This window comes from Mycteria americana, chromosome 3 (assembly GCF_035582795.1).
Source record: "Mycteria americana isolate JAX WOST 10 ecotype Jacksonville Zoo and Gardens chromosome 3, USCA_MyAme_1.0, whole genome shotgun sequence".
Classification (NCBI taxonomy): Eukaryota; Metazoa; Chordata; class Aves; order Ciconiiformes; family Ciconiidae; genus Mycteria; species Mycteria americana.
The window spans coordinates 33,147,866-33,169,951 of NC_134367.1; the positions used below are offsets into that span (position 1 = coordinate 33,147,866).

At 37.3% G+C, this 22,086-nt stretch overlaps 1 protein-coding gene across 1 annotated transcript in view; it reads left to right on the forward strand.

Moving 5' to 3' along the window:
* ADGRB3 (adhesion G protein-coupled receptor B3) overlaps positions 1 to 22,086 on the forward strand; it is a 465,041-nt gene that overhangs the window by 338,929 nt on the left and 104,026 nt on the right. The gene's annotated exons all lie outside the window — the stretch shown is intronic.

Consider the following 22,086-nt stretch of genomic DNA (forward strand, 5'->3'; position numbering starts at 1 on the left):
TACCCATTTATGTTTTAAAACATTTTAAAACAAGAAACAATTTCTTTAAAACAAAAGAAATTATTTAAAACAATAACTTCTCCCTATTATGTTTTAATAGGGAGAAAAGGGAAAGTTTCTAATGCTCATCTCACCTCCATTAGGAGAGCAGTTCTTTTCTACTAATGCTGAAGCTATCCGTGGGATTGCCACCAAATAGGATCATGATGGAGCTCTGTGTTTATGGACCTGCCTTAAACCAGTGTTCAGGAAAGAAGTGTAAAACATGAGTGATAGGGGGGATTCTTCTTAGATGAAGAAAAAGAAACCCTAGTGGTACAAATACAAATTTTTAAATTGCTCTAGGGTCAGCTTAGAGAATAAGGTGCTTTGGGAAATGATCATTGTGTTGCTAGTATGCAAATCTGTAAAGCTGTTTCATCAGCCTAGGATGATGGCACCCTGTCCTGGCTGCCTGGTCAAGATTTCAAAGAAAGTATGAAAGAGTCAAATAGAACTTGAATGTTTCCTGTGAGACAGGAGAGAAGCTGTAATTAATGTAATGTAATTGTAATGTAATGTAATGTAATGTAAAGGTCCTTCCTTGTTCAAGGTATTGTACTAATTCACAGTACATTCACTCTCTGTACTAGTTAATACAGTTTTTCCCAAAGCTGGTTAATAAGGTTCACAGCCTCTTCAGAAAGGTGCTGAAACTTTTGATTGCCCTCAGTGGATTGAGACAAAAGTAAGTAAGAACTTCCTTTCAGGGGCCCTATCATTAGACTTGTCCCCTGTCAGTATGTACTTGAATTATGGTATGCACCTTGGCATCAGGGAGCAGCAGGAGTGGGCAGCTCCACAAGGGAAGGTGAGCTGGGAGCTGAGGCTGACAGCAAGACCTCAGATGAAAGATGCAGTCCCACAGTGCGCAAACAAGAAGAGCAGAACAGATCCAGGGTCAGCCACAGCCCTCTGATCACCAGAGAGCCAGTAGTGATGTGGCGGGTCTGAGATCAGGCTGGGAAGTCAAGCCAGCAAGACAAGGTCAGGACTGGCATGGTGCAAGGCCAAGCACAGCGTAACTACAGCACAGCACAGACATGGACCAAGGGCAGAGGCCTGAGCTTAAATGAGCCAACGGGTGAAGGGTGTGTGCATGGAGGTCCCAGCTTTTCACACCTTTTTTCTTATGGGATAGGTGTTCTCTCAGCAGGCAGATAAAAAGTTACACAGTTCTGGCAGATCAGAAGTGACCCTGAGCACAGGAAGCCAAGCCTCTGGGAAGGGGTAGGAAGAGGTTGCAGAGGAGGATTATGGAGAAAGACAGTTATAGACTCGTCGGGATAATCAGAGCCTGTTGGCAAAATCAGGGCCCTGACACTCGATAAGAAAATACAACTTTTATAAGTCCTTTCTAATTGCCAGTCACTTTGGCTTTGTTTTTTTAATTGTTTATATATAATCTATTACAATGTTAGTATGTACTTTCTTTGGTCCACAAAGTTTCTATTTAACTCAACAGGAGTTGTATGCACAGATCAATGATAATAAAAAAACCATAATGTTTTTTTGCAGAATTATAAAATGTACAATATAGGGCCTTATCCACCTCCTGGGAGGTGATATGGCTTGTCAACTCTAAATAACTTCACAGAGAACATTGTACCTCACGGGAGGCCATTGTGTAAGAAACTCGGGGTTGGATCACTGACCCACTTCATGATTCAGTTTAACAGCCTGAGTTTAACTCTGTGAGGGAAAGAACTTTGCTAATATTGCTTGAACTATTTATTAGTTCTTTTTAAAAATCTCATTGGTTTCCAATATGATGAATACAATGCTTAACAAGGGAACTTTTCCACAGAAAATCAATTTTCTGCAATATTATTGTGTCCCTGTATGGAACAATAAAACACTGAAAAAATAATCAAAACTATTTCTTATTATCATTGATTTGACTATGGTATGCTTTATAGCTTGGATTTCTCAGTGTGTCAACTAATTAGCTTCACAAATTACTAAGAAAATTCCACTGCTTCCAATTGACTGTTATGAACATATAAAATAGTTTCTGCATCATCTAAAAATGAAATATGACCTTTTAAATGTTTTAACTTTACTTCCCTTTTTTGTGAGTCATGATACTCTGGTTTATGTTCTATATTATGTTCCTGTTGAAGCACTATTCAGGCGCTTAAGATAAGCCAAATGCTTAAAAACATTTTCATTTTGATTGTAAAGTATGTATTCAGATTATAGTAAGTGTTTCATATAAGCATAGAGATTAAGTCTCTTCACTGGCATATGGGGAGCCTGTCCACCCCAGAGATTAGGCAGTTCCACTTTTTCTGTCTTGAGCCTAAATGCCACAGTAATTTCACCTCCTAAATTAGGCAGTTTGAATACACCCCTGAGTCAATTGCACAAAGCCAACGTTTCAAAGTCAGGGTAAGTGGCTGTACAAATGTCTCCTTCCTCCTCTCCCCCAGCACACATGCAGACACAAATACGACCTTGCACACACACACGCTGCAGACCTGCTCCAAAGCTGTCAAAGCCAGCTGAAACTCTTCTGCTTACTTCAGCTGGCTTTGGATCTTACATGTGCATTTGTGTAACAGTTCTGCTCAGTTCTGAAATTTAATAGGTCACATCTGTACAAATCCTGACAGAAGCATACCACAATTTATAAAAAAAAAAGTTGTCCAGCTCTCTAAGCCACACTCATAAACTGCCAAGCATTTACCTTGTCTGGTTCCCAATTTTGTGCCCAAATGTGCATGATGCAGCACAGTCCTATTACAGTCCTTGGTAGTGGAAGGCACTTCAGCATTTTCAGGAGTGTTCAGCAAACGCAGCTCCTGTTAGAAGAAATCACTGGCTTGTAGCACGTAGTGAAGGTGGTCACCCAAGACACCACTTACCCTGGCCTTTCGCACATTCCCAGCAGACTGTTCTGTAACCTGTTTTTAAAAGCTTGAGATGATGGAGATTCCATGGCTCCCCAGGGCAGAATGATCAAGGCTTTACTGTCCCTACAGCCGGGAAGTTTTCCCTAGTAGCCCCTGCTTCAGTCTAAGCTCAGCACTTTTTTTTCCTGTCTCTGGTGGAAAAGGAGAACAAGATTTCTTTTCCTGGCAACCTCTTCTATATGAGGAAATTGTTGTCATGTTTCTTCTCAGGTTTTCTTTTCCCTCAATTAAATATACAGTTCTTACAACCTCTCTAATCATTCATGTTTTCTGGATCTTTGATCCTCTTTGTTACTCTTTTCTGTACTCTCTCTAATTGCTTTGCTTTTTCATCAAACATTGTGTGTTAAATTGGACATTGCCCTGATGCCTGGTTTCAGCAGAGTGGGAGGATTAAACTATTGAAAATACTCTAGACACAGATATATTTCTTTTTGCATTTGACTTGCACAGGAAGGGGAATATTTAATGTCTCATATTTCTTAGAACACTAAGCCAAATAGAAGATACTAAGTCTCAACATCAGATCACAGGGTTTGTCAAGAATATATAACCAAATGCCAAGCTATTTAGCTAGGTCTGCTTTGGCATAAGATCCCAGTAATGCAGTTCAGGCTGCCCTTGGTTTTCCTTCAAGAGTTAATCTCTTTTGCATATCCTGCAACTGTCCTGCAGTAGAATCATAGAATCGTTTGGATTAGAAAAGACCTTTAAGATCATCAAGTCCAACCGTTAACCTAACACTACCAAGACCACCACTACACCATGTCCCTAAGCACCTCATCCAAATGTCTTAAATACCTCCAGGGATGGGGACTCAACCACTTCCCTGGGCAGCCTCTTGTAATGCTTGACAACACTTTCAGTGAAGAAATTTTTCCTAATAGCCAATCTAAACCTCCCCTGGTGCAACTTGAGGCCATTTCCTCTTGTCCTATCACTTGTTACATGGGAGAAGAGACCGACCCCCACCTCTCTACAACCTCCTTTCAGGTAGTTGTAGAAAGCAATAAGGTCTCCCCTCAGCCTCCTTTTCTCCAGGCTAAACAACCCCAGTTCCCTCAGCCACTCCTCATAAGACTTGTTCTGAGACCCTTCAGCAACTTTGTTGTCCTTTGGACACACTTCAGCACTTCAATGTCTCTATTGTAGTGAGGGGCCCAAAACCGAACACAGTATTCGAGGTGCAGCCTCACCAGTGCTGAGTACAGGGGCACGATCACTTCCCTAGTCCTGCTGGCCACACTATTCCTGATACAAGCCAGGATGCTGTTGGCTTTGTTGGCCACCTGGGCATGCTGCCGGATCATGTTCAGCCATCTGTCAGCCAGCACCTCCAGGTCCTTGTCTGCCGGACAGCTTTCCAGCCACTCTTCCCCAAGCCTGTAGTGTTGCATGGGGTTGTTGTGGCCCAAGTGCAGGACCTTGCACTTAGCCTTGTTGTATCTCATAGAATTGGCCTCAGCCCATCAATCCAGCCTGTCCAGATCCCTCTGTAGAGCCTTCCCACCCTCAAGCAGATCAACACTCCCACACAACTTGGTGTCATCTGCAAACTTACTGAGGGTGCATTCGATCCAGATCATTGATAAAGATATTAAACAGAACTGGCCCCAATAGCGAGCCCTGGGGAACACCACTTGTGACCAGTTGCCAACTGGATTTAACTCCATTCACCACAGTAGTGGTTTGCTATTTAGTAGTTTGCTATTTTTCATATTAGTCTTGAATTAAAATACCTATTACCTTGTGACACAGAAGAGAATGTGGGATGGAATAGTTCTTTTCTTAGCATTAAATATTTAAAATATGTTAGAGGAAGTGAGTGCAAAAATGATCTTGCTTTCATATGTTGCAGGGTTGACTCATAAGCTGACGAAGGTGGTTGAGAAATATGATCAAACAATGTTTTAGTGACCTGTTAATCTAATGAAATTCCAAAGAGGAGCCGCAGAGATGAAAGATTAGCTGGAAAGAGGAGCAATTGTGGTTGATAGTGAATACAAAATGAAATACCGTATGTGGCTGTAACTTCATAGCTTGAGTCATAAAATTATACACATTCTGTTTGCATGAGCTTTTCATATAATTCCTTTGGGAGGTAGTGAGGAATTTGCTTTTCCAAAAGGAAGCTTTGGTAATTTTATGTATTGTCTCTTATACAACAACCTCCTTTCATTTACCCAAAAGAAAAAAGGCACAGTAAAAACAATGATTCTAATCCTCCAGCATATAAAGCATGCTGCACATTCATGTAAGGACCCAAAGCTGGTAAAAGGAAAAATGTAGGAGTCACAAGATAGCTGGAGGCCTCTTCCCTTCATTAATATGATGACTTACTTGTCACGGAAAGCAGTGCTTACAGTACATGGATTTACGGCAGTGTTTGATATGTTGCCTCATGGACACAGAGGCAACATACCCAGAAACACCTTCACAAAAATTTAATGTGACCTTTGTAGTTTCTGGCAGCAATTTCACAGAAAATCTGTAAACACGAGTACAGATAAAGAAGCAGACTTGTGTGCTGTCTACATTAGCAAATACTCAGATAAATTTTTATATAAATTCTATGACACTATCCACAGGAGTAGCAACCTACAACCAGGTTGCTGTTGTCATTTGTATTTCAGCTGGCAAAACCACGGGTTTTGTATACATGGTAGCATTAGAACCAGATCCTTCAATGGCTTACATATGTGAAGATGGGTCTATGTACAGGTATAACACTGCATACACAACTGTGTGCGTGCTCAGGATCTCAGTTGTATGAACAGCAATGTGTCTTGTATATCAAGGTTTCCTTTGCCAGTTAAAGGAACAAAAATACTGCGTAAACAATTTAATTTCAAAAGGAAAACACATGATTTAATGGCACATTGTTTTCTAAAGCACCGATGAAGTCTAATGTTGCAGCTCTTTTTTGAGTCTTTACATTTATCTCGAAAGTAATTTGTACAAAGTTGATGAAAAGTATACATCAATTTATGTTTAAATCAGAAATTAAGTGTTTTGAGGAAAATGTTGTGCTTACAAACCCACCTGTTTTCCATAATTTGAGATAAATTCCTATTTACATAGTTTTGTTATTTTTTCTAATTAACTTTTTAAAATCCTCTTTAATATTTGTTTTTCCACTGGAAGAAATCTACCAAAAAATATATTGACTCCAGACAAAAAAGGCACATATCTCTAGAACTCATTCTAGAAATTATTTTACCTTGTGGACAAGGAACTGTTTGCTGCATGTTTTTCTCTGTGTTTGAATGCTTTTTTTTTTTCGTGGACTTGATGCTTTTTAAAAACTTAAAAACTTAAAAACATGGACTTAAAAACTTTTTAAATTGTTTTAAGGGGAAAAAAATCAAATATGCTAAGACATTGCATTGACTACTGAAAATATTAAAATCAGGGGCATCCACAGCTCTTTTAAAAATATTTCCTAATGTAGCAGATGAATCAATATGTCTTTCTGCAACATAGGCTTGTAATGCAATTACAAGCAAAAATTGGTATTAATCCTATTTATCATAAAAACCTAAATATTTATTATTCATGTCCAAGACACTTTTCCTTCATGTTCTTATCCCATTCCTCAGTTTTGCCATCACATTTTGTATATACCACAGTCGCTATAGGCTTGACCAAAACATATATTAACATCATGCAAGTGGTGCTAGATTTGCCTTTCATTCGTGGAGCAGAAGCTCCCACGCATCATTGTTAAATAAGGGTAAAATATTTGAAAACCTGTTAATTTGCAGAGGGAGGTACATAAACATGCTGAACACAGAAATCACAAAGATGTTTTGGGAAAGTTTACAGAACCCTTAATTAAAGTGCCATCTGCCTTGTACAGACATAAAAGATTTTTTTGGACAGAATATACACAGAGGCGTTATGCAATAATCTTCCCTTTTTCCTGACACCCAGCTCAAGTACTGCAGTGTTTCTTTTCCTCCTGGCTGCTCCAGTGTCCTGGCCATGGTCCTTCTTGAGCTGCATCCCCATCCTTGTATCCCCAGCAATGCCCTGTCAATAAGTCCTCCCTTTCATGCCACACTTCTCACTTTTACACCATGGGTAGCACAAGGGCAGCTGCATCAATAATATTTTCTCTCAAATGTAAGTGTCCATTTTTATAGCAGCTACTTCCATGGAACTCTTTCCAGTTGAACAGTTTCACATGGGCAGTGAAATGTTTCATGAGTTTCACATGGTTTCACTCACGCAAGAACTATGGTGTCCAGGTAGGAAGTACTGCAGCATGATCTCTCTTGCAATCTGCTGACTTCTGCCAGGACTTGTACTGGGATTTCTCCCAATAAATATACCTTTCCCAATGACATTGAACAGTAATGACTGACAATAAAGTGGGACAATGTTAGCATGAACTTTGCTTAACAAAGAAACTTTTTTTGCAACTGCTAGCAAATATTTAATTGCCTATTGATGTTGTCACTAAGTAAATAAAGGGGAATACTTTCCTGGATATTCAGCACAAGTTGTACTCATGACCTTGTATAGGTACTCTGGACTTCAAATGACTTCTCTTAGGAACTGTAGTATTTGAGGAAACATCAAGAGAAATAGTGCTAGATCATGGAAATGACAAAATGTATTATCAGTCATTTTTCTCTTAGAAATTAGAGGGAAGGGGCTGATAAGGGAAAGGAATTACATTACATGTACAGAAGGACCTTTAAAACATGTTTTGAGAGAGAAGTATGTTTCTGTGATTATGGTTATTATTTGCATTTGAGTTGGAATTGATTCCTAATTCTGCTAAGTGTTGCAAAAAGATATTCAATTAACATAAATCTGTTTACAGTTTTTTATTTGATGTAGTATGAGTTCATTCATGAATAATAATTTATATTATTAATACAAATTATAGCGATACTATAATCGTCAATTATTTGAATAAGTAATTAATTCAAGAAGAAAGATCTTCCATAGCCTAAGTTACAATGTAATCTGCATAGTCTTTACATTTTTTAAAGATTGTTATGTTTTAAAGGACAGAAGAATTTCCTCTGATTATCTAGTACAGCAGCATAAAATTGTGCTGTCTGGAATACATGACCAGTGATCCTTACTTACTTTAAAGGCCTGTTTTGAGGCTTAATTCATTGATATTTTGTGGTACTGAGAAGGAAATGGCTGTGATTTCATAAGAAAGTTGAACATGTGACTACCTTTGAATATGTGAGTAAATCTACTGAAATCACTGGCATAAGAAATTATAGACATATTTAAATATTATGCTGAACCATGGTCTTAGAGAAGCAATGGATTATGGCATTTCTGAATTCCATTTCCTACACTAAAAATCTGAATTTTGTCATAGAGAGAAAGTTATTCCAGAGTTAAAATTGCCAAAGTTAAAAACAAACCAAACTTTGAGGGAAATTAGTTCAGTAGAAGTGGAATTAATTCTGTATAAAATCTATTAATTTTTATTTTTTTTTATATTTAAGTGAGTTCAAAATTGGAAATTTATGAAACTTAGAACTATATGAAATTTATGAAATTTATGAAACTTAGGACCAATAAACTGTTTGCAGTTTTAAAGCAAGTGAACTAATATTTTTCCAAAGCAGACATTTTTTTAACATCACATCAAGAATTAAAGTACTAGTACTAGTTTTGTTATAACTCTTTTATAGGAATCTGTAAGAAATTCTGATTTGGAATTCCAATTAACATATCATTGAAAATGAAGGATGGCTTAATTCAATTAATGCTGCAATAATTTTAATTAATTTTAATGTGTGATGGCCAGAAAGATAAAAAGACACTAGACATTAAAATACAACCTGAGAGAAGCTGCAGCCAGGGCCATTGTTTCTGTATTTCTGACCTTGAGTGTTTGATTCCTCCATTTTTCCACAAGTACTAACATCTTTGCATGACTTTATATCATATAACCTTTAGAATAAGTTAGAGTCTTTAAAGCATTTACTAGTACTATTTTCATACGCATCCACCTGTAAAACTAGATATCTTACTCATTGAAAGCATAGGGCAAAAAAGAGCAATACAAACTTTCTAAAGTAAGCTAAAAATGGTTTTCTGTTCCTATAAAATAACTCCTCCATACATTTTCTTTAAAATGTCATGACTTCAAAGTTTGATAGCTGACAGCCCTGCAGGGTCAGAAGCAAGGTCTGTGTGTCCAATTGGAAAGTTGAGAATTTTTCCCTTTACAAGTTATTGCCTCTAGCCTTGCAGGACTACTAGGTATTGGACTTAAAAGCAGTGACCTTTTTAAATCAGAATAGATGTTACTGGTTTGGGATTAAAAATTGACCATTCTAAGGGTCAGGAGATATAATTTTATATAAAGGCAATATTGTGAAGAAAAGAAGCAAATATTTTGGTAAGCGCTTAACAGTTAAGATCATGCACAGAATAAAAAGTGTGAAGCCGTCGTTAGGGTAAATCTAAAAGTAGACCTTATGAAGTGTATCAAAATCAGATGAGATACAATAACAAGTATCACCATTGCAACACCTATTATCTGTATCTACTATATATATACAGACATACATATCCTATATTGATAGAATACTATGAAATATTTCAGGATGTGAGTACACTTGTAAAATCCCAATTCTACACTATAAAATTAAGGAAATCAGAAATTCTCTCTCATATGAAATAAAACTTTAATGCAAAGCATAAAGATTGAATTCTGTTCAATGTCCACTTATGTGATGCCAAGAAATTCAATTTCTAAATTTAGGATGCCATAGTACCTCAACATTATATTGAGGCTCAGCTAAGATACTGCTGTCTCAGCATTATGTTTTGGGCTTAATATGCATATGCAATGTGGAACAACCAGCAAACTGAAATGTGATTAATTTGAAAGCAAAACCTTTAAACCAGGAATAATAGTTAAAGTATATATAAGCTGGGCTGAACAGGCAAAAGATTAGTCTAGCCCCAGCATCCTGCCTGCCACAGTGGCCGTTAACAGATGCCTAGAAGAGTGCTTAAGAACAAGGTAGTCATTTAGTAGAAATTCCCCTGGTATGCCTTCCAAATTCCAACAGGTTTGTGATGTACAGTCGGATTTTTTATCTTTGTGTGCTGTAGCCTTAAAAGATATTTTTGTCTGTGAATTTATCTAATCACTCTTTCAGTTCGCATAATCTTCTGTCATTTATAACCTCCTGTGGCAATGATTTCCACAGTTTAACTATGCCCTGTGAGAAAAAATGCCTCCTATTGTTTGTTTTGAATATACAGCCTAGTAATTTCACTTAATGCCCTAAGATCTTATATTACAAGGAATAACAAACAATCATTGCTGGTTCATTTTCACCATGGCACTCTTACAGACCTTTATCAGACCTCCCTTAACCACCTCTTACCCAGACTGGAGGGACTTACCTGATTGAAGCTGTCCCATATCTTCTGTCACCTCATCCCCTTTCCCTATAGCTTTCCTAGTTCCACTAGATCTGTTTGAGTTAGGAAGAGATCAGAACCGCATACTGCATTCAAAATGTGGGCATATCGTAGACTTTTTTAGAGTGGCATAGTCATATTTTCTGTTTTGCTATTTCCAAACCCCTGCCGAAAGCTAATATAACTGAAGAACACATCATGCGCTTGACATGCTCTAGCATCTTTGAATTAAAATAAACACGTAAGTTTTCTCCAATGCATAGTCCATAGAAAGATGTTTGCTTATGTGTAATTTTAGATATCATTTAGCTGTCTGAGAGATCAAAATATAGTGCCAGGTTCTGATGTGAGTTATACTGAGGATACTCCATTAAAGTTGACAGGTCCAATCAATATACAGCATGCACTGACATGAAGTGGATTCATGACATTCCCTGAATACTGTATATGCACAGACAATGATTGCAATTGCACTCATCATTATGTAATTTTTAGGAGATATATTCTAGCTAGTAAGCTTCACGTACTAAATAATGTGTATATAATTCAGATCGAGTAGTGTAATGTAAATTAATTGTATTCTTTATTTATTGCACTTTTAAAACATCAAGTAGCATGAGAACATAACAGAATGCAAATTATTTCAAAATGTAAGAGATGCTGTAGCAATTTCTACTTGCAACACTATGTCTGACTGAAGCAAAAGGCATTTCAGATTTGGAGTTTTCAACTAAAGCATGCCACTTCTATGTGACACATCACAGACAGACAGACAGACAGCTTGTGATATGCCTTTCATGCCAATGAGAGTTGATTCCATTCTGAAAAAACTGCAACGTTAACTGAATAATGTTACTGTATATGTTTTTAGACATGTATACTTTCAATATTCTATATGATATAATGTTGTAAATGTCAAAAATAGTGTATGAGACCTCCATATAGAGATAGAAGGAAACAAATATAGCACTGTATTTGATTGCATTTTCTTTTCAGCCTAGAAGCAATTTACTTTTGCATTTTTATTTCAGCCTTGAGTCCTAGGGATGTCTCTCAATTTTCCTGTGCCCAGTGTTGAGATTCAGGATGACACTGTCCCTCTCTGTTTTACCGCTTTCAGCTGAAAGGTGCTATGTAATGTGGGTAGACCATTAGTGTATTAACATTGATTATTTTGGGACACCTTTTTCAGTCCATTTCTACCATACATGAAGGCTAAAGAGCACACCAACTTTGTCAGTCCATAGAAGGCAAGCCCATTATTCCAACCCCTGCACCTGTAGAGCATCGGAAATTCTTGTGGTGTTTCCCACAAGGAAGCCACACACAAACAAAAAATATTATCAGGAGATGGAAGAAAGTAGATAGGCTCCTAGCTTTTCTCATTTGTTCAGACAGGCTTTTTTTTGGCATCTAGTTAAGGCACATAGTCCCCAACACCTCTTCTATCCCTTTTTTTTTTTAGACTATGAAATAAAAGCACTTATCCAACCTCTTAACCAATTGATACAGTTTTTAATGCCATCAGTCACATTTGTCTAAACCCACAATCTAGCTGACATGTGACTAGTTGAAATGGATTTACCAGAGGAGTAAGAGGACTTAAATCCTGTATTGCCACTGTTCAGTGCAGTAAATTTTTCTGGGACTTCCCAATACACGAGTTTTACAAATGCAAATTGTCTGTTGCATTGTGGATGCATCAGACATTGCACATGTGCAGATCAAATTTGGAGCATGTCCACAGAATCCACTGGACTTTGCGCACCACAGTGACCTCCTCTGCAACACATGCCCTGATGCTATCGAGTTAGGACAATCCCTGGTACATAAAGATCACTGCCCAGACGTGGCACAGTGCAGACCCTCATTCTTTTTCCCAGCATTTTCCAGATGAAATATGGAAGCATCTGTTTTTCATCTGCTGTGATGCAGTGTGATGCACACCTCCTTCTAGCCTCTGTACTAGTCACTCCTAGCAAAAAACACAGTGTAACTGTTTAGATGTTATCTCCAGAAATTATCATTATCAGCTGACTTTGTTTTAGGCAACACTACCATTACATAGGTGTCAAGTGATATTAAAAAGTGTGTCAATTAGGTGTAATTTACTTTACTGGGCAGTTGGTCAGTAAATGCATCCACTCAGGAAGATTCAGATGAGCAGTATCTGACATAACTGCACTCCAAAGTGGCTACATTCAAACCCTTTTGAATCTGGAAGCTGAGGAGCCACATTAATAAGTCCTAAGGTAATAAGCCTTACTGAAAGGCAAGAATATGAGGGCTAAGATCAGCTCAGAAAAGTCTGAAGTGTCTTAAGGAGGTGCCTCTTACCTCTTCTTTTTACAAAAGAGCCTCCTTTCCTAAATCTGTACTTGAATTTATTTGACTCTGTAATCACAATGATTTTCTCACATCTTAAAATAAAAAGTGAAAATTATTAAGACAAGAAGATGCATAACTTTATAATGTCATAGAAGTTAGCTCCATGAATTATAGAGTTTTCAATGTACAGCTTACATCTATCAGCTTTAGCAACGTCTGGGTTGTTTAGTTTTGTTTCTTAATCAGATCTTAAACACCACCATAAGAAAGCTTTGTGTTTAGCTGTATTGCATTACATTTGCTATCAGTTAGGCATATACAAAGTCACTGCATCTCAACTGCTTGCACAGATTAGTTGCATTGCCCCATTTTAATAAAGTCTCAGTCATTATATGAGATAGGCAAATACATGCCACTATAGGTACCTCAATCCTTAATGGACTTTGTCAGACCTCCTTTCCAGTCGCTGTACAACTCTGGAGAATCCTAAATCCAGAGGTTCTTATGCCTTTTTATGTTAAGCTGCTTGGCCACCAAGGCTTCATTCTAATATGCTCAGAAGAACCTCAGCATTAACTGTTATCAAGATATGTAAACAAGTCATCTCTCTGTCATTCTTGACTGTGGCCGTGACTTAGCAGTGTATTGGCTGCTACATAAAACATGGACAGCACATGTATGAAGACCTATACTATCATTCTTTTGTCCAATAGTTCAATGGTTAGAAAATTCACCCAGGACAGGAGAGCCTTACCCAAGGTGAGGTCTCATCTGTGCTTGCAAAATTCAGAACCTTTTCAGGAGAAATTACTTAATCTCCAGGCTGTAGGGCATTTTGGAATAAGGAAGCTTCTCTAATTCCTTCTGTTCAACATTAGTCTTATTCTTTTGTATTAAAACGAAATATTGATTGTCTGAAAGGGAAAGATTACTCACTTTTACAATCTGTAGTTAAGATTTTCACTGAAGAAAAGGTATCCAACCGAAGATGTTAAGCATCAGTCACTACAAAGCCCTTGTCACCTCAAACTGGCTAATTACTATGTGTCTGATCTTAGTCAAGAGCCAACAGCAAGCTATATGCCATTTTCCTATTGAGGTATTTGTATCAAATGTGTTTTTAATATGATAACAATAAAAGATTTGTTGCAGGTTCAGTCAGGGTGCACTCTGACTCACCAAAGAGAGAATAGGGAGATAAGCATTACTCTTATTGAAGCAGCTGTTAATTGGCCAGTCGGGTACACAAGATAACATCTGATCTAACAAAGAGACATCTCTAAGGAAGAAAAAAAATACTTATTTTAATTAAGAGAGATGGCCAGATTATCTCCCGAATAAGAAAGAAATCAATCCATTTGAGGAAAAACAGATTAGATCTGTTTAGACTCCTGGGGAGGACTTACAAAAGAGGATTGGTTATTAAAAGCAAGTGACTTATGCAAGGAAAAGGACATAGCCTGAGGCCTAACATATACAGAAAATAGAACTTGTTATAAACTGAATGTTTAGGAAATCTTGCAGAATAACATCTGGATAAAAAGGGAGACATACTGCTTGACATAATCCTAGTGTCAGTAGAGCAAATGTCAGTTTTATTTTATTTCTTTGTTTGTGTCTTTTATAAAAATTTGTAACCCTGTCCTACTGTTTGTTTGTTTGTTTTATCTCAGCCTGGCTTGAGTTAAGTTTGTTTTCAAAGTGTAAGCAGACAGAAAAAAGTCTTTATTTCTTCCTATAAAATTGGACACGGAGACAACTTAGATCCAGTTGCCATAGCTCCACAGCATATTTTTCAGAGAACCCAACAGGTAACAGAGCTGTAGGATACACAGTAGGATTGTGTAGGAGCAGCAGGTGATATCACAAGATCCAGGGGAAGAGAAGCTGATAACCAGGAGGGTTCTTAGTCACGCAGCTAAGATATGAAGGAACATGTATGAAAACTGAGGATCTTCAGAGAACATGTAACACTGATATTTGACTGCTCAATCTGCTGAATAAGTAATACCAAGTGGAGCAGGAACTGGAATGCAGGTGCCAATCCCTCCCTTCCTGCAGTATGGCTACAAAGTCCATGCTTTGCTTCACCTTCTGGCCCAATGCATAGTTCTGTTCACTGAGCACCTGCTTCAGCAAGGAGTGAGGGTACTCTCACATCGGAATATACTGTAGTCTGGGGTTAGGTCATCTGCTGCAAAATATCTGTTCAACACCCCTCTATCTCACAGCCGCTGTGATAAAATGGGGACTCTCCACTGGACGTCTTTGATGTGAAACTTAATGTCAGATTTTGAAAGGTGGCATGTACACATCTAGCTCTAAAAGAGAGCTCAGCTCTCTTTTGCATCACTGGAGCAATGAACATCATTTCAGTGCCTGACCACTTAACATGTTTGCGTCTGTCATTCTCATTTTGTGGCTTAACTTTCTTCCTACCTCATGGTTGGCATCTCTGGAGCCTAATTCAAAGCCGTCTCTGAGGAGGCTGGACATGTACTATTTTTAGTTTTATCTGGCCATTCAATCTAGAACAACATATGATGCTGTAACAGTAACCATGATGTGAGTAATGAAGTATGTTTGAAGAAGAAATGAAGTAAGTAAGCCCAGCCTCTGTTCTCCCCCTCATCAATTTCCTTTCACACTTGTTCCTCTCCCTGCTGGTCATAGCTGGCCTTGAAACTTGAACTGATGACACTACGCTTTATTGCTAATCTTGTCATTTGGAAGAAACATTAACAACAGCTACAACCCTGATCCAAGCTTTGACATTCTTAATTTCCAGGATAAACTTCTGAGCTCCTAATCTTTTCAAGCCCCTGGCAATATACAATTTACAAGGATCCTTTTTGCTAGGAGTCTCTGTGAATAATAGTACAGTGTGAAAAATTTCACAAGTTGATCATTGGGAAAACACTATACGGCAATGTTTCCTGAGATCACCGTAAACCTACACAAATATTTATACAGTCTGAACAAATGAATTTGAAAGATTTTACTGATTTCACAAGGAGTGAAAGCTAATAAAATATTTCTGGAAGTCTATTTTTTTTCCTACTAAATATCAGCTAATGTTATCCTATAAGATTAACCTAGTTGAAACTGAGCAATTTTATACATATCCAAAATGCTACTAAACTCACTACTGCAAACTTTGAGAATATACATTTTAACATAGTAAGTCTCTATATGACTTTGCCCCAAGAAACAAAATACATTATACAGCAGCTTAAATTAAGAACCTGATCTCTGAACATACCCACCGTTAAGTAATGCATGCTTGCAAAATTTAATATGTTCCTTGTTGTCTTGGTCATTCAACATTATCAGGTATATCTCCCTTTCACAGTGAAAAAACTTAGCAAAACTGTATTGGAATGAAAGACAAAATTAGAATGCAGACTGATACTCAATAAATGAGACCTCATCAGGAAGGGAGACAACAATTCACTGTAGAATTCGCAGTAGAGTTTGCCAGTTGGCTTCAATTATTGTTTTTATGAAAATAAGAAATATCCCTCTATTGCTTCCTGTAGTTTCTAGGAAACCATCATCTTGGGACAAGATACCCTGGAAGGGAAGTGTGGCCTCTTGTCTGCTCCATTCATTCTGGAGGTCCATGGGGAAAAAAAGTCATAGTTCTCATAAATCCTCAGCAGATACCTACATCCTTTGGCAGTGTGCACGTAGCAGGAATGCCCAGTATTTACTCCTATGCTACTTCCTCTGAGAGCATCTTCAGGGTCAGACAGAGATGATGCTGTGGAAAGTGATTGGTTTCCCTCAATTTTTTTGATGCACCAATATTCATCCTTTTACAAGATTTTCTCTGTAATCTTGGGAAAGGGGGGAGAATGCTCTTGCTCAAATGTCCATCCATTAGGCTCCTTAAAATACAGAACTAGAGCTGAATGACTGGAGTTTGTCTGATGTTATTAAAAAGCATGAATGGATCCTGTAACTCCAATAATGATAAGTCTGCGTTATAGCAATAGAACAGACCCCCAGTAATCAAGAACTATGCAGTAGGAGGCAGGAAACTCCTAGCATGTGTCTCATCCCATTTTTGTCATATCAGTGCTTTAGAATTGCTTTTCCTTTCCACTTTGATATACTTGCAGTATGCTAATGGCAGGGCAACTATTATTACAGCACAGCTTATGCACACTGTGTGCTAGATCATTCCCTAAACTGTATGGACAGGAAAGTTATAGAGAGTAATAAAATACTCCCCCAAGCATTAATACTCACTTCCATAGCTCCCCTTTTGATGAATCATTTGTGTATAGTAGTCAAACTGATAACCAAGGCAATTTTTGATCTTCCCTTGGACCTTTCTATGAGTTATACATTAGTAGAAAGTTAATGTAACAATGTATGCTTATAACTACAATGGATCTGTTGTAAAACCTACTTTTTAGCATTTAATATCTCATCTGGTCTAAATCGCATTGGAATAAAACTTGGTTTCCAGCCCAGATGCACAGTTGTTTTACAAAAAAGTTATTCAACTAGGATTTATTTTTTATATAAAGATCAGCAAGAAAATTAATTTTTCAAGGATTTCTACTTTCTTTGGCAAAAAAATAAATTCACGAGTATGTCATTGAGGAAAAATAAACAATTCAATGCCTAAATTGGAAAAGTGGCCTTATTCTTTAGGAAAATGAACTCCCCATAATATTCTGGTTGGAGATCCAGTTGCAAGATACTCATCACCCAGCTTTTTCTTCTGATACCACACAAATTCAGACATCCTTTTTGGGACATTTGCGGTATTTTAGACATGTAGTCATAAGGCAGTTATTTTTGTCCATTCTATTTCTTTTCATTTCCATGATTTCATGCATTAGTTTTTCTAAACTGTGTGAGGGGAAAAAAGCCCTAAGTCATAATGACATAATGTTAATCATATTAACAATTTCAGGGTAAACAACACTTTGTTAAACTACAGTTTGATGTGTGACATTATTAAGCAAAGTGTGTTTTCATCCACCTTTTTTTTGTGTTTTTTTTTTCTTTTTCTTTCTTTCCTTTTTTTTTTACATTAGGAAAAACTGTGGAGATAAACCAGATGTTGATATATACTACTGGTAGGGATAAGATTGATCACAGTAGAAATTATGCATACTAAGAGTTAGGTCGTGTCTCAGACATATGGACATGCACAACTGAAAGGAGACTCCTGCAGTTGAGCTTTCCCTATGGCTTCCCTGGGATTTTAGGTCCAGGTGTAAAAAAGTAAGCAGGTGTTGGAGGAACTTTATCTTCACTGATGTGCCAGCCAGCACATCTGAACAGGCACAATGATGTACATAATCTGCTACTCATAAGGGCCATGAGCTTACTTCCTATCTTTTGCTAAGCTAAAAATTCTTATGTCTGCATTTTCCCTGTGCTTCTCATCATTATTTGTCATTCTTTACTGAGAACAGAGTTGAAATACAAAAGTCTGTCCTAAAGGAGAAACAGCACCTAGATGAACAGAAAAAAATATATAATAACGTACACACCCAAGAAGTGGGGAGAATTAAAATAATCTCAGGAGAAATAATATTATAATTTCTTAACTTCTGTGTAGTTTGCTTTCTACAAAGCTGTTATTAAATACTTAAATACTGTTTATATAAGAAAAATATAAGAAATTATATTTGCTTAACTTAAGAACTTAAGAAAGTTAAGAACTTTCTTAACTTTCTAAATTAAGAAATTTAACAGCTTCTTGCTGTTATTTAAGTAATGTAACTCAATGGTTGAAAGGGTTTCTCATCCTACTTTAAGCACAGATATCAATCATCAAAGAAATTACTAAAGTAAGCTACCATCATATATGTATACCCATGATTTTAACTCTTCACCATGATGATCAAAACCTGGGCGACTACTTGGATCACTAGTTGCCAGTATGGAAAAAATAGTTAACAGTATAGTTAACTTCCTTTTTCTCCGTGTCACAGCATCTCCCTCCAAAAAAAAATCTTTCATTTGAAAAAAGTTCTTCAAAATAAACTAAAAAGGTAGACAGTGTATGTTATGAGGTGGAGTCCTTTACTGAGTGAGTGGTTTTGACAGCAGCGTCATAGCTGATTTTTATTCATCAATATGTTAAAGTAGACAAAACAATGCGATTAGTAAGACATGTATATTATTAACTTTAACAAAATACGTCAATAGTAAGTGGTAAACCGTGTCATGAGACCAAGAAAAATGCTGCAAAGTAAGGGAAACATGGTTGCTAGCATATCAAATGTGGCTTGATCATCAGTCTGTGTCAGATTGGCAGTTGTGTCTGTGAATGAATGTTTTATTCTACAGAAATACTCCTATCCTATACTGCATTTCAATTTCAATATCTGAGACAGTCATATCATTGTTTTCAGTAGTAAGCATCACTTTTATATCATGCAATATTGCATAATACATTATTAAAGAGTAAAAATCACGTTATTTCTTCTATATCATACATGATTAAAATACTTTTCTGTATATCATTTGGCCATCATTTTCATTGCACAGTATGTTCCCAATTCTTGATTAGAGCTAAGAAGTTTACATTACACTCTGAAAGGGTTTTGAAAAGACGATCCAGCATTCCTCTAACTGTAAGACTCCTCTGAGAAGGACACACTCATAGGCAAATGTTGGAGCTGAGGTTTTTTTGATGCTTTTGCCATATTAGCCATAGATCCATGGGCCCAAATTACATCCTACTTAGATTTTTTCCCCTACTTCCCTGCTTCCCCTGCTTTTTCCCCTGCCTCAGCTGCAGGATGACACAGGATCTGCAATGGTGAATCTATGCTTCTTGGGAATTCCTTTGCTTATATCATGGGAATTCTGCCAGGTTGATTAAATCATCTGTAGCTCAGTGGAACAGTACAAAATTGCCAATAATGGGCATGAACCTACATCTATATTTGCTACATATTTTCAATTTGATAATTTTCCTTGATATAAATAGAACATGTGTTAATAGTACCTGTCACTCCTTTATAGCTTTCTGCATAATAAGAAAGATCCACAGGAATAATAGGTGCCCTCTTGCATATTCATATGATAACCTTAAACGTTAGACACATAGTTAACGAAAATCACACCAAAAAGGAATGAAACTTCCAAATATGGGATAGATTCTGATTGGCCCAGAAGAGTTGCATTATAAGAGAGACAGATCATAGATGGAGGACTTCATAAAAGTGTAGCATTGAGATGTACTAAATATAATACATCTGTTTTAACTCCATATTTCCATTCCCTATTTACTTTATACCTAATACCAAATACTGATTTTATGCTGGCAAGTCAAAATGTCCAGCATCTCTGAGTGAGTTAGTAATCATACATTTACTGTTCTGTGGGCATGAGCATCATGCAACAAATTGCAGTTACACTTTTCCTCTGGCTTCTGCTCATTATTCCGTCTCCTTCATGGACTTAGTATAACATTCTGCACAGCTTCTGTCAGCCATCATTTCAACAGGCTACAAATATATTTATTAATGAGGCTTTTTTTTTTTTTTTTAACTGCATTGGTTAGAAAAGAGAGATAAACCATATTTAATCACCGAGTTTTCATCTGTTACATATTCAAATATAATGCTGCTAGGCAAGAAATTGAAGTGTATCACTGAAAAAATGAACAATGAAATGTAAAATGTGTCCATATTAGATTGACTCTGCTCCTGCCATGTCAATGGATGTCTTATTGTTAAATTCAATTAGAGCACTTTCTTCATTTCAGAGTCCTTTTGGAAATTCCACTATAATTTTCAGTAGTATTCAAGAAGTTTTGCAAAATATATAGTGTATTTGTAATACCTGGTGTTATAGTACAACAGTGAACTACTCAGCTAATGTATGACCAGAATTTTTTATTTGCACGAGTGACTTGAAGAACAGAATAAGTCCCTCTAAAGCTGGTGGACTGCCCATGATTCATGCTAATTTAAATACAATTATAATTGTAACAGATGTTTTGTTTTAAATTAAACTGGTCTCTGTGGTTGTCTACCTTTAATAATTAGAACTTGTCTAACCCTGTGCATTGGACACCATCTGCAAGCATTTAGTGCTAACTGTATGTATTGTACATCCAGTGCTTTTCCGCATAGGGTGAATTCAATATATTAAATCTTATTCTCAGGATGAATAATACCATCCTTTTGTTTTAAAACATGTCAATTTCTCTTAAGCTATCATTCTTTAATATTTAATCAGCACAGATAAATGCATTTCATTTGGCCTCAACTATGTGTCACAATAAGATAAGAGACAGGAAAGCTAATAAAATAAATTGGTTAAGTTATCCAGAAGGTAATGCTTCAGAATTTAGAATATGTAACTATATTTTTCAAAATGGATGTTGATTTAGCCTGTGGCTCTCTGAAAGACACAATTTGTGAAGGAAAGCTAATAGACAGCTTTAGTGGCTTGAAAAATTGGTGATTTTCTCTCAATTGTTTCCCTCAGTCGCTGTTTGTTTTGTTTATTACAGGATACTGTTCTGAAGACAATAGTGTGTAAGGGTTACATCTGGTGTGTGTTCAAAAACTAGTGGCACAAAATGCCGAGGTGGGCTGGGGTGAACTGCACTCTGAGAGCAGGCGTGGGATAACAAATTGCCTTTGCATGAGGGTCCTGGCATATAGAATCACTCACAAAGGTGGGTTGTCGAGGCAGAAGAGGTGAAACAAGGGTGATCACAGGGACTGGAAAATATTATTCCCCCACCTTGTTTCTTCCACCTTCGTTTTTCTTTTTTCAACTCATTTAGTGACCTGAGGTGAAATGGACAGGAATTGACAGCGCACACTGCTGCTGGCAGCAGAGTCGCTGCACTTGCTCCCTGGACATGAAAGGAGGGGAAAAAAGAAGAAAGAAACCCAATTGTTGTTCTCTAAACATAACATATGTAAAGATAATAGGTTTGCTTTGGTTGAAACCAACCCCTTTTTCCCGTAGAAATTATTCCCCCCCACCCCCCTGCAGTTCAGGAAAAAGGAGAGATGATTTTTTGTCTCTCCCTCTCCCTCTCCTTGCCCGCACAAAGAAAACGTGGGTTGATACCATTTTTATTGTTCTGCTGGGGTGGGTTTCAGACCTTGCATTAGCATATTGAATGTCTAATTGAATTCGGGGGCTGTGTTAATCATCTTGTTTTGTTTAGGGGCGGTTGGTGAAAGGTGCCAGCAAATGATCGCTTTGGCTTGGGGTTAGCGTGGTGCTGCCACCCCAAGAAAAAGAAATCGAGAAGGGGGAGGGAGCTAGGGAAAGGCGAGTTGACTGAGTGATGTCTGGAGGGCGAACTCGTGTGTCTCTTTGGTGATGTTGTGTGCTGCTGTACTGAAATCCACCCCTCTGCTGGAGCTAAGGCAAGAGTTGG